The sequence below is a fragment of the Triticum aestivum genome, chromosome 1D (assembly GCF_018294505.1).
Source record: "Triticum aestivum cultivar Chinese Spring chromosome 1D, IWGSC CS RefSeq v2.1, whole genome shotgun sequence".
Lineage (NCBI taxonomy): Eukaryota > Viridiplantae > Streptophyta > Magnoliopsida > Poales > Poaceae > Triticum > Triticum aestivum.
Genome location: NC_057796.1, coordinates 415741294 through 415754264, shown reverse-complemented (window position 1 = coordinate 415754264; position 12971 = coordinate 415741294). Strand labels below are relative to the sequence as shown.

Below are 12971 nucleotides of genomic sequence, written 5' to 3'. Positions count from 1 at the left end.
AACGTTGGCGAAGGCTCAAGCAACGCAAAGCGCGATGGACAAACCGAAGAAGGCAAAGGAAAAGGCAAGCCACAAGGTCGTGGTAAGGCGGACCGATCTAAAGAGCGGAAGCCACGGAACATGGATATGTCCGAAGTCAAGTGCTATAACTGCAACGAGATGGGTCACTTTGCGAAGGATTGTCCGGAGCCTAACAAGAGGGAGATCAAGGCAAATTTGGCGAAGCAGGAAGACGAACGTCCGGGTCTTCTGATGGCTGAAGTTTGTGATCTCATGGAGCCTAACAAGCGGGAGATCAAGGCAAATTTGGCGAAGCAGGAAGACGAACGTCCAGGTCTTCTGATGGCCGAAGCTTGTAATCTCGTCCAAACAGCGGTTGTGAAACCAAACCGGAAGGTGCTACTTCATGAGAAAAAGGTAACACCAAAGTTATCCGGGAGCCAGAACGTGTCGTGGTATCTAGACACAGGTGCCAGTAACCACATGACGGGGTGCTAGGAGAAGTTCCTCGAGCTAGAATATGATGTTCAAGGCTCAGTCAAGTTCGGTGATGGTTCAAATGTGGAGATTTTGTGGGCAAGGTTCTGTCCTCTTCGAGGGTCTCACAGGAGAACATCGCATACTCACCGGAGTGTACTACATCCCACGGCTTCGCAACAACATCATCTCTGTCGGGAAACTTGACGAGAATGGATGCAAGGTGGATATTGAGAACGGAGTGATGACGATCTTCGACAACCTTCGAAACGTGCTAGCCCGTGTTAATCGCACACGGAACAGGCTCTATATCCTCAACCTTGATCAATCTCAACCGCAGTGTTGGCTCGCCAAGAGTGATGATGATTCGTGGTTATGGCATGCTAGATTTGGACACGTTAACTTCTACGCCTTGAAGAAGATGTCGAAGATGGAGATGGTATCTGGGATGCCGTTTATCGACCATGTTGATCGAGTATGTGATGGGTGCTTGGTTGGAAAATAGCACCGCGGGCCATTCCCTGCTCAGTCTACCTATCGTACAAGTTATGCACTCAAGCTGCTCCATGGTGATCTATGTGGCCCTATCACCCCAGCAACTCATGGAGGAAAGAAGTATTTCTTCCTAGTGGTAGATGACTACTCGAGATATATGTGGGTCGTTCTCCTACGATCTAAAGATGAGGCATTTGAAGCGTTCAAGAAGCTAAAGGCTACAACGGAGATGGAACACAAACTGAAGGTTCGTGCTCTACGGACAGATCGCGGCGGAGAGTTTATGTCAAACGAGTTCAACGACTACTGTGAGAAGATTGGCATAAAGAGGTTCCTCACGGCACCTTATACGCCACAGCAGAACGGGGTTGTTGAAAGGCGCAATCGAACCGTCGTTGACATGGCGAGAAGTTTACTCAAGAGCAAGAACTTGCCTGGGACTTTTTGGGGAGAAGTTGTCTCGACGGCGGTCTATCTTCTCAACCGGACTCCAACGAAGGCAGTGATCGGCAAGACTCCGTATAAAGCAATTTACGGACGGAAGCCGAATGTGTCTCATCTACGGACGTTCGGGTGTATGGAGCATGTGAAGACGGCGGAGCAGCATCTCTCAAAGCTTGCCGATCGCAGCACCAAGATGGTGTTCATCGGATACGAGAGGAGTTCCGGCACCAAGGCATACCGCTTCTACGATCCACGAACCAAGCGTCGACGAATTTCACGCGACGTCGTATTTGAAGAAAACCAAGCGTGGAATTGGAGCGCAGCAGCCGACGATGCTCCAAATGGTAACATATTCACAATTGAATTTCCAGCTGATGATGATGCAGGGGAAGACGTCCAGGTGGTTGGCAAGACGCACAACCAAGGTGACCACAATGGCAGTGATCAACATGGTGCCAACACCGACGACGACGCGCATGGGTCGCAAGGTGATAGCGACAACGACGCGCAAGACACGGGTAGAGATCTCGGCAACGACATCGACAACGAGGCGCATAGTGATGATAACAATTAAGATGATGGTCACGATCATGACGACTACGCCGACGACGCGGATGCCAACGACCCGGCATCTACCACGCCCGAGACTCAACCGTCTTCCTCAAGTGCATCGACGCCGACACAATTTGTGTTGCCTCCTTCGCAAGCCACAACGGATTCTTCCGGGCCTCATCACTACAAGACCCTCAAGAAAGGCTACAAGTACGCAAAGCCAGTTACGCTCGAGTATCCCGATTTGTGTTTACTCGGAGTTGAGGAGCCAGCGAACTTCGTAGAGGGCGAGCAAAAGTTCAAGTTGGACGCATGCCATGGATGAGGAGATGAAGGCGACCGAGAGCAATGGCACGTGGACTTTGGTAACCCGGCCTCCGAACCAAAAGGCGATAGGTTTGAAGTGGGTTTACAAGTTAAAGAAGGACACGAGGGGTGCCATTGTGAAGTACAAAGCAAGACTCGTTGCAAAGGGCTACGTACAATGTCAAAGAGATGACTATGAGGAGGTGTTTGCACCGGTTGCTCAACTCGAGACTATGAGAGTGCTCCTAGTTTTGGCAGCACAAGAGGATTGGAAGGTTCATCATATGGATGTGAAATCCGCTTTCCTCAACGGCGATCTCACAGAAGAAGTGTACGTGAAACAACCCCTCGGCTACGAGAAGAAAGGCGAAGAAGGGAAAGTTTACAAGCTCAAAAGGCACTTTACGGGCTGAAGTAAGTGCCAAAAGTTTGGAACTCAAAGTTAGACCAAAGATTGGTCTCACTCGGGTTCAAAAGACCACTCGACGATCCGAAAGACAGTCTATCAAGCACCGACGAACTGGTGAAGATTGAAGACGCGACCAAAGAAGAATGTTGCCCTCAAGCTATGGATGAGCTAACGGCAGTGAAGTCGGTCCCGAAAATGCTGCAAGGAACGGCGAAAGCAATGTCGAGGATAATGCCTATGAGTAACAGCAGTCGTGTTTGGGATCCAGGTCGTAACAAAGACGTCGTGTTTAGGGGGGTGAATGTTAGAGCTAAACACGGACGTACTAGTCCGAGTAGGCATATGTGTATGTATCGGAGTAGTACTCCCAGGTAGGAACCGACTAGGTTAGCTCTTGGGCTGTTTAGTTCCTTTATATATACCATGTAACCCCACGATGTACAACCAGAAAATAACGAAAGCAAAGCAATATCAACAGGCACGAGACGTGCCTGCAGCGATACATCGTTCAGTTTTCTCGCCGAGTTACAAAGTTGCTGCGCTCCGTCGGAATACGATCGACTCGATAGCTACTCACGTACGTACGTAGAGGAGGATCCGGCTAGACGCTGCAAGGTGCTCGTGCTAATCAATCAAGTCCTGGTTGGCTAGCTTTGCACTAATCAATCAAGTCCTGGTTGGCTAGCTTTGCACTTGTACGTGTATTAGCTCCTGGGAGCGATCAAAAGCCAACATCAGGAATGTACTGTAATACAGTACAGTTGATTTCTCAGACCGTGGACTATTATTTCCTCTATAGAAACAAGTCGCGTTCCTTTTCTGTGTTCAAGTAGCAGTGTTCTAGCTGGGAGTGGGGGCGTGTGTGTCTTGTTCGGCGTCGACTTGACAACCACCAGGAGCTTCATGCTCACTGCTGCCGAGCTTTTTTTTTGTTGGAAATGGAAGGTAGATCATATTCTACCTTATATATTCCAAAAGGCTAAAAGGCTAAGCCTAGAAGCCTTGGTCAAAGATCACATACAAGATGCTCATATTATGCACCGTGGTGCAAGGCCATGAGCAGCCCTGTCAGAGGCCGGGAGATATGGAAGAAGAGGCAGAAGCATAACGAAGCAAAACCTAAGCTAAGCTAAGCTAAGCTATGCCAACAGTGTCTGTGACCAGCATACAAGAGCATTTTTGTCTTCTGGGTTTCGTGTACGGTGACTCTAAAGAGATAAGAGCTCAGCTGCATACATCCTGGTGTTGGGTAGAGACCAGCGCTTACGATTGAAGATCCGGTCATTTCTGGCATGTCAAAGAGTGACCAGAGCAGCAGCAATCAGAACATGAAGCTTACGTGAAGTTGGCAAGCGCAAGTGAGCATGCTGTAAGAAAGCCAATAAATCCACAGAACTAAGAGCAACTTCAAGAAGGTCAAATCTCTCCCACAAGGCACAGGCAGAAGCACATCTCAAAGCTATATGACTAAAAGACTCGATAGCTGGGCAGATGTCGCAGGAAGCATGCGAGGCAATAGAAGTCCACTATTTTTTAGCCATATTGTCCCGAGTATTCAGACGATCCCAGTAGGCCAGCCATAGGAAAATTCTGTGCTTCAAAGGGATAATTGGATCCCAGACCCATTGTTGAAAGCTGCTGGTGACACCTCTGAAAGTTAGCAGGTGATAGAAGAAAGCAATAGACATTTGCTTGGCATAAATAGACGAGACCCGTTGATCCTGGTCCGAGGGGGAGGGCTGGATACTGAGCAAGATACCTCGGAGATCATTTAACTCCCGAGCAGCCGTTTGGGAAAGATTGGGGTGTAACTGGATATCCCAACCGTTGTTTGAGAACTGGGAAGCAACACTGCACCAAGCATACTTGGCAAAGGAAAACAAAACCGGGAACTCGTGGCATAGGCGTCCCACAGGCAGCCATTTGTCCTTCCAGAAGGAGATGAGATGCCCAGCCCCCAAAGCGCAATGGGAGGCAGCAGTTACTAAAGGGATGAACTGCTTAAAGTTCTTCCAGAGCGGCGTGTCCCTATGATGGCCACCAGAGAACAGTTGTTGCTTGCAATATTGCACTGCAAACCATTGAAAGCAAGGGATATCAGATTGTTGCAGGATCTTGGCCACAAACTTGCATACCATGGCACTGTTATGAGCAGAGAGATCTCTCACACCGAGCCCCCCAGACTCCTTTGGCAAAATGACATAATCCGATGCAACTAAGCATTGTCCACCCTTAACAGTAGCTTTGCCTTGCCAAAAAAACGCCCGTAACAAACTCTCGAGCTTAGCAATGGACTCCTTCGGCCATAGAAAACAAGTCATAAAGTAGCTAGGGATGCTAGCTAGGACTGAGTTTATCAAAGTTAACCGGCCTCCAGCAGACAGAAGAGCAGCTAACCATCCAGACAGCCTCTTATCGACCCTGTGTATAACTGGCAGAAGCATAGCATGTCTGATTTTATGCAAGGAGAGAGGAAGCCCTAGGTATGTGCAGGGGAACGAGGAGCGGACTCCATTATTTCACTACCACTCCATAACCAACTAAATATTGCGAGTAATGGCCTTTTCAAAAAATGGCCTCGGCAGAGCACGGCAAGAAGCTGCGGGTCCTCATCGTGCCCTTCTTCGCAACCAGCCACATCGGCCCTCACACCGACCTCGCCGTGCGCCATGCCGGGTACCGTCGAGCCTACGGTGGCGGTCACCCCAGCCAACGTGTCCGTCGTTCGGTCCGCGCTCGAGCGGCACGACCCGTCCGCAGCGAGTATCGCCGTCAGGATAGCCACCTACCCGTTCCCGGACATGACCGGTCAGCGGCCCGTGCAGGAGGCGCTCATCAGGGAGCTGTCCCCTTCTTCTGGAACGCCACCATCGCCGATGAAGTCGGCGTGCCGTGCATTACCATCAGTGTCGTTGGCCTCTTCTCAAGGCTTGCCATGCGCCACCTCCGAGGCGCCGTCGAGGGCGACTCGGACTGCCAGGAGGTGATCGTCCCTGGGTTTCCAGGGCCGGAGATACGGATCCCGAGGACTGAACTGCCGGAGTTCTTGAGGTGCCAAGCGAAACACGACCGATTTGGAGGCCCGATCATGGCCGGGCAAGCCAGGTGCTTCGGCCTCGCCGTCAACACGTTCTCAGTACTGCGAGTCTTACACGCAAGGCCACGTGAAGCGCGCCTACTTCGTCGGGCCAGTGTCGCTGCCGTTGCCACCGGCCGGAGCCAGCGGCGAGGGCGAGGCGTCGTGCATCAGTTGGCTGGGCTCGATGCCAAGATACTCGGTGGTGTACGTATGCTTCGGCACCTACGCTTCGATCTCGAATGATCAGCTCGTGGAGCTGGCTCTCGGATTGGAAGCCTCCGGCAAGCCGTTCTTGTGGGCGCTGAGGGCCGAGGGGTGGGCGCCGCCGGCGGGGTGGGAGGAGCGTGTCGGGAAGAGGGCATGCTTGTCAGGGGGTTGGCCCCACAGACCGCAATTCCTAGGCTATGAGTAGGGAATGGACTCGATTACTAGTAGCAACGCTCTCAAGTACACGATTTGGTGTCGATTACAGGGGAATTACAAGAATGGTGGCTAGGGTTCATAGCGAGGAGGAAAGGGAAAAGAGCCGAGCCGCCGTTGCCGTGATCCACTGGATGGCTCTGTCGTTGCTTCCCCTCCAGCTATTTGTAGCTCCTAGCAGTCTGATGGTGCCCGGCCAGGCCCAGCCCATGTGATATCCAAGAGCTAGCCCAAGTACATGTATAGCTAGGGAAGGTCCGTGACATCCCTCCCTCCTTGAAATGCGGCTTGACCCCAAGCCGCTGACGCCACCAAGAACCACCCGGATCCCATTTCGCTCGATGTTCCTGGCCTTGGTCGGAGTCGGGGTAGACTTCAACGAGGGAGAAGTAATTGTTGTGGCTGAATGAAACCCAGTCGAAGGTGTCGAGGGCGTAGCCATTGTCAGTACAGCCGTGGTCGAAACCGAGGTAGTACTCTTGGTCGGCATAGCCTTGCGCGATGACAGCAGCAACAATGATGATGCCCCTCCCTCCTTGAGGAACCGCTCGCCGAGTGAATTCTAGTAACCGCAATAATGCAAGCTCTCCAGGATCCCAAGACATGCCCAGTTGGTCGATGCTCACGTCAGACCCCAACTTCGAACTGCTGCTGGAACTAGGCAAGCCATGGAAAATCTTGCTGATGTGTTGTTGCACTTGCACCAAGGTCGCAACCCAGCTACAGAACATCACTATTTTCTGGCCAGGGAAGATTGCACAAAACATAGGATCAGCAACACCTGATGACAGCAGGTAGCCAGCCCAAGTATCGATCTGGAGAATTGGCAATCTTGTAGCTGAACTAGCAGTTGCAAACACCACTGAGTTGCTCTGAAACTCATAGGAACACATGACCTGCGTTATCTGTCGACTTCCGCTGACAGTATGGTCACTCCACTTAAATTTCCATTGACTCAAATGTTTTTGGTGCACTGACAAGCTCATAAGCTGAATCTTCCTTTGCAATTTGTCACCCATTGAAATACTACACACAGTAGCATGCTCCAGTATGTGATGCTCGGACAAGTTCCAATGCTCGTGGGTTTTGCACACATGGTTTCTAGTAGTACCCAACTTCCTGGACTGCTCATCGGTAACTAGAAATAGGTCCTCCCAATATTCCACTAAACCCATATCCGGGGCAGATGTAATTGCATGCCAACACAAATTGCTAACACTGGAACATAATTTATCAGGGAGCAACTTTCCATTGGGAATGTTTAGAGCAACTAGGGAAAACAGACAGAGGGTTGACTTTCACTCTCTTCGACCCAACCTCACAACAATTGCTTAGCTCAGTGGGAACCAAGGAAGTGAGCTGCCTTTGTTCAGTGATGTTAGCTAGAGAAGAACAAAGCACTGGCTCACATTGTATTAACTGAGAACCAAAACTGCTCACCGTGTTCCCAGCACTGTGTTTCTTCACACTCCAAAGCTGATGTACAACCAGAGGAACAAGACCAGAATGATGCATTTCAAGAGCAAGAATAATGGTGCATGTGCCGAGTTCCAAAGGCCACTGTTTATCGTCAGAAAAAAGCTTGGCATGCTTACTGGGACATGAACCAACACTGCTCTCGCTGCCGTCTGCAATATCTCTCCAAAGTGATGGCCACGGCATCGGACGTATCCGTAGTCCTTGGTGTCTTGTGGGTGGCAAGTCCAGGTCATGGTCCATGGACAGCTGCATTCGTTTGATGGCTGAAACCTCGTTTTTCACAAGGGTGGAAGTGTCGAAGTCGGAGCTGGGCCACACCGGCGACCTGGTGAATGCCAACGCGGTGGGCACGTTAACATCGATGGCAACAACCTCGTGACCTGCGCCACGCACCTTGAGGGAAGCAAGCTCCAGAGTGGCGTTGTCGGGGACAGGTCCTAAACCATTGGCGACATGAACGGTGGTGACGAGGGCGGGCTGGAGGTCGACTGCGGGTATGGGGAAGATGACGGTGGCGACATCTCGGACCTTGTTGATGCTGCCGTGAGCGACAACTTGATTCAAGCAATCGGTCGAACAGGTCACAGGCGCCGCCATGATGCAGTCAGGGGCCGCCTTGTGGATGACCTCTAGGACCGAGATGGGGTCGACCGTGGGCTCGAGGTGGACGGTGGTGGCGGCGTCATGGACCTCGTCGATGCTGTCGATGGTGTCAACCTGGGTCGAGCACTCCATCGAACAGGTGACGGGCACCATCGCGATGCACGCCGGGCCTCCATCATGGGCGACCGTGGGAATCTCCTGGGACTTGGTGATGGAGCAGGAGACTTCGTGGACGGGCGCCGACGAGGCATGCGTCGTGGTTGAGGCTGCTGGATCGACAAGCGAGGTGCCCATGGGAGGGTCACTCACCCGTGCAACACCCAACGCGGCGCTCATCTCCTCTGCCTTAGCGCATAATCTCTCGAGATACCACAACAACTGCTCATTGGCAGACATGGCATCCCACTCCGGTGGTAAGTCAGCAGGCATGGCGTCGTCGCCGTGGAACGGATGAATCGGTGTGGAAGAAAATTGAGGAAAATTGGGTGGTGGGAAGGTGGTGGACTGGCTCTGATACCAGATGCTAGGCTATGAGTAGGGAATGGACTCGATTACTAGTAGCAACGCTCTCAGGTACATGATTTGGTGTCGATTACAGGGGAATTACAAGAATGGTGGCTAGGGTTCGTAGCGAGGAGGAAAGGGAAAAGAGCCGAGCCGCCGTTGTCGTGATCCACTGGATGGCTCTGTCGTTGCTTCCCCTCCAGCTATTTATAGCTCCTAGCAGTTTGATGGTGCCCGGCCAGGGCCAGCCCATGTGATATCCAAGAGCCAGCCCAAGTACATGTATAGTTAGGGAAGGTCCCTGACAGAAATCCTGGCCCATCCAGCCGTGGGGGCATTCCTGACGCACTGCGGGTCGAGCTCTCTGCTGGAGGCTGCGGCGGCCGGCGTGCCGATGCTGACGTGGCCGCTGGTGTTCGACCAGTTCATCGAGGAGAGGCTGGTCACGGACGTTCTCAAGATTGGCGAGAGGGTGTGGGACGGGCCACGGAGCATGAGGTACGAGGAGCAGCAGATGGTGCCGGCGGCCGCGGTGGCGCGGGCCATTGCGAGGTTCTTGGAGCCCGGGGGAACCGGGAAGGCGGCGAGGGGCCGGGCGCAGGAGCTCGCCGTGAAGGCTCACGCCGCTGTGGCGGAAGGCGGGTCGTCGTACAATGATCTGCACAGGCTTATCACCAATCTGATGGAAACACGGAAGATCTAGGTGAACCCATCGAGCAAGTGACCAAGTAGGAAGGAAGGGGAAGCAATGAGATTGGTTTCCTTGGACTTGTGTGTTCATGGCGTCTCCTGAATTTGTTTCATTCTGTCATTCCGATTGCCTGAAAGCTCTGAAAGTATTGCAGCGGTGCAACAACGTGTTTGATTTTGTAATTGAGGCGACAATTGCACAACATCTGCAGATTATGATAGGCGATGTTAACCTATGGATAAAGGGAGTTTTTTGTGGTCGCAGATGACAGAAATCAGGTGTTAAAAAGCTTGAGATTAACACCCAACAATGTGACAGAAATCTGCTCTTTGCTCATCATGGCCCTCTTCAGTATTCAGAACAAAATGGAACGGATGGTAGGCAACGACCGTGAGACGTGATCGAACCAAAGAAACGCACCCATTGGCAGTCTAGCGCCAGGTCAGGCATCCTTCTCTCGTGGTCACAGTCCGGAGAGTTCACTGTTTGAAGAGGTCTGGGTAAAGCTCCTTTAAGCTCTGCCGGTGCATCTAAGGGTCAGTCCTGAATTTTGAAATGAAATTTGCTATCAGGTGCATGGCTCCAATGTCGATGGGAGCAAACATGTTCAATGGTACCTTGCCTTCTGACAACAATCCGCACACCAAAAGATTACCCAGCTGATTTAGGACGCCAGGAATTTCTGCTACTCTAACTCTAATTCATGATGCATCTTATTCCCAACAGATCACGTTTAGGCTGTTCCAACGACACATTTTATCATCATTGTTACCCTTCTCAATCACTTCTCGGCATCATCCACCGGCATGCTTTGGTTTGACTACTGGATGTTGGTATACATGAACAAGGTCAGGGTAAGTATTTATAAAACATTAGTAGAGCCATTGATACATGTCCAACCACTCGAGAGTTATTATAGGCTTTAAAGTTTCACCAATTATCCTGTACTGAAGATATTGCACTTGATTTTTCTAAACACAGAGTAAATTACTCTTCTCTAGGTCATGGCCGAAACAGAAATGCCGATGCCGAAGATGCCGTGAGAGCTACCAGCTCCTTCTCCGACTTCGACACAGGTCTACTGAGGCCATAGCTGCCCTGCCCTTATTGGTTGTAGTGGTGCAGCAACATGTTTAATTTTGTGATCCAGACGGTATTTGCACAGCATGTGCAGATTCTAGGTAGGCGATGTTAACCAATGGATAAAGGAAATTCTGTGTGCTAGCAAGTGACAGAAATCATGTCTTCAAAAGTTTGAGATTAACACCGAACAATAGATATCTTGCCCGGCTCCAATGAGGAAGGGGCGAAGACGGCGGCGCACATTTGGCTCGCTCCAGTGCTTATAGTCGTCGTTGGGTGTTCTATGGACCTAGATGTTTTTTTTTTCTAGTGTTTTTTATACTACCTTGACAGATGATGAGTAGATCGAAAGTTTTTTCGCAAAAAAACACCGAACAATAGATATCTTTGTTCATCATGGCCCTTTTCATCATTCAGAACATAATTGAAGGGATTTTGTTTATGAAAAGCTGACACCGCTGCTTTCATTGCGATCAGAGGACCAGACCAGCTTGACGAAGGGAGGCATGATGCAGCAGGAGAATTGCACCGAATACGCCGAGCTGGCAGTGAACTGCCCATTGGCAGTTCAACGCCATGTCACAACATCCTTCTCTCACCGTCACAACCACACCAATTGGAGTCACACTAAAAATCAGTGAATTGGGCGATGGATTCGACAATAAGGTCAGCCTTCAAGTGTCGCATCCATTTGTCATTCTCCATAGCGGTTTTTGTGGTTACAGTTCGGAGAGTGCACTACTTGAAGAGATCTACGTAAGGTTCTTTGGAGCTCTATAGGTGCGGCCAGGGGTCCGTCCTGAATTTTGAAAGGAAATTTTCCATTAGGAGCATGGTTCTAAAGACGGTGGGAGCAAACTTGTTCGATGGCACCTTGCCTTCTCACAACAATCGACACACCAAAACATTACCAAGGCTCATTCAACACACCAGGAATTTCTGCTACTCTAACTCTAATTCATGATGCCTCTTATTCCCAAGAGATCACGCTTAGGTTGTTCCAACGACACATTTTATCAACATTGTTACCCTTCTCAATCACTTCTCGGCATCATCCACCGTCATGCTTTGGTTTGACTACCGGATGTTGGTATACATGAAGAAGGTCAGGGTAAGTATTTATAAAAGATGGGCAGAGCCATTGATACATGTCCAACCACTCGAGAGTTATTATAGGTTTTAAAGTTTCACCAATTATCCTGTACTGAAGATATTGCACTTGGTTTTTCTGAACACAGAGTAAATTACTACTTCACATGCCTGAATTCAAGAAACTAGGCCCGTGTCACACAATTGTAGAAAAATGTGCCACCTGCGTTGGTTGACGAGAAGCCGTTGGGCCTCTAGACCACTTTGTGTTGGATGATGATTATGATGATGACATGATTTGATGAGACTATTTGTATGTATATGCTATGATTACATTTGTGGTCTCACAGCCATTTGTATGTGTATGATGATGAGATTTGTATGTGCTAAAGATTTTTGTATAAAGCTTGTTCAAATACAAAACAAATATGCAGGAAAAAAACTAATAAAATTAGCAGTAGCGAGGGAAGTAAAGTTAGCAGTAGCGCGGCCTAATACAGCGCGCTAGAGCTATTAGCAGTAGCGCGCTGTTATATAGCTCGCTGCTGCTACGCTTGTATAGCAGTAGCGCGGGCCAACAAGCACTGCTGCTACGGGTTAGCTGTAGCGCCTTATCAATAGCGCGGGTCCCCGCGCTGCTGCTAGGCATTTCCCTAGTAGTGTGGAGCCGAGGGTAACCGAACGCGGCCTTTGTGTGCTAGCAAGTGACAAAAATCATGTCTTCAAAAGTTTGTGATTAACACCGAACAATAGATATCTTGCCCGGCTCCAATGAGGAAGGGGTGTAGACGGCGGCGCGCCTTTGGCTCGCTTCAGTGCTTGTGGTCGTCGTTAGGTATTCTATGGACCTAGATGTATTTTTATTTCTTGTGTTTTTTATACTACCTTGACATATGATGAGTAGATCGAAAGTTTTTTTGCAAAACAAAAAACACCGAACAATAGATATCTTTGTTCATCATGGCCCTTTTTAGCATTCAGAACATAATTGAAGGGATTTTTTATGAAAGGCTGGCACCGCTGCTTTCATTGCGATCAGAGGACCAGACCAGCTTGACGAAGGGAGGCATGATGCAGTCGGAGAATCGCACCGAATACGCCAAGCTAGCAGTGAAGTGCCCATTGGCAGTTCAATGCCTGGTCAGAGCATCCTTCTCTCGCGGTCGCAACCGCACCAATTGGAGTCACATTAGAAATCAGTGAGTTGGGCGATGGATTCGACAATAAGGTCAGCCTTCAACTTCAAGTGTCGCATTCATTTGTCATTCTCCATAGCGATTTTTGTGGTTACAGTCCAAAGAGTGCATTGCTTGAAGAGTTCTAGGTAAAGCTCTTTGGAG

The 12971-nt window shown here is 50.1% G+C and overlaps 1 pseudogene; it reads left to right on the top strand.

Moving 5' to 3' along the window:
- The first annotated feature begins 5255 nt into the window (after window positions 1-5255).
- On the top strand, window positions 5256-9471 carry LOC123159841 (UDP-glycosyltransferase 73C4-like; annotated as a pseudogene).
- Window positions 9472-12971: the final 3500 nt, after the last annotated feature.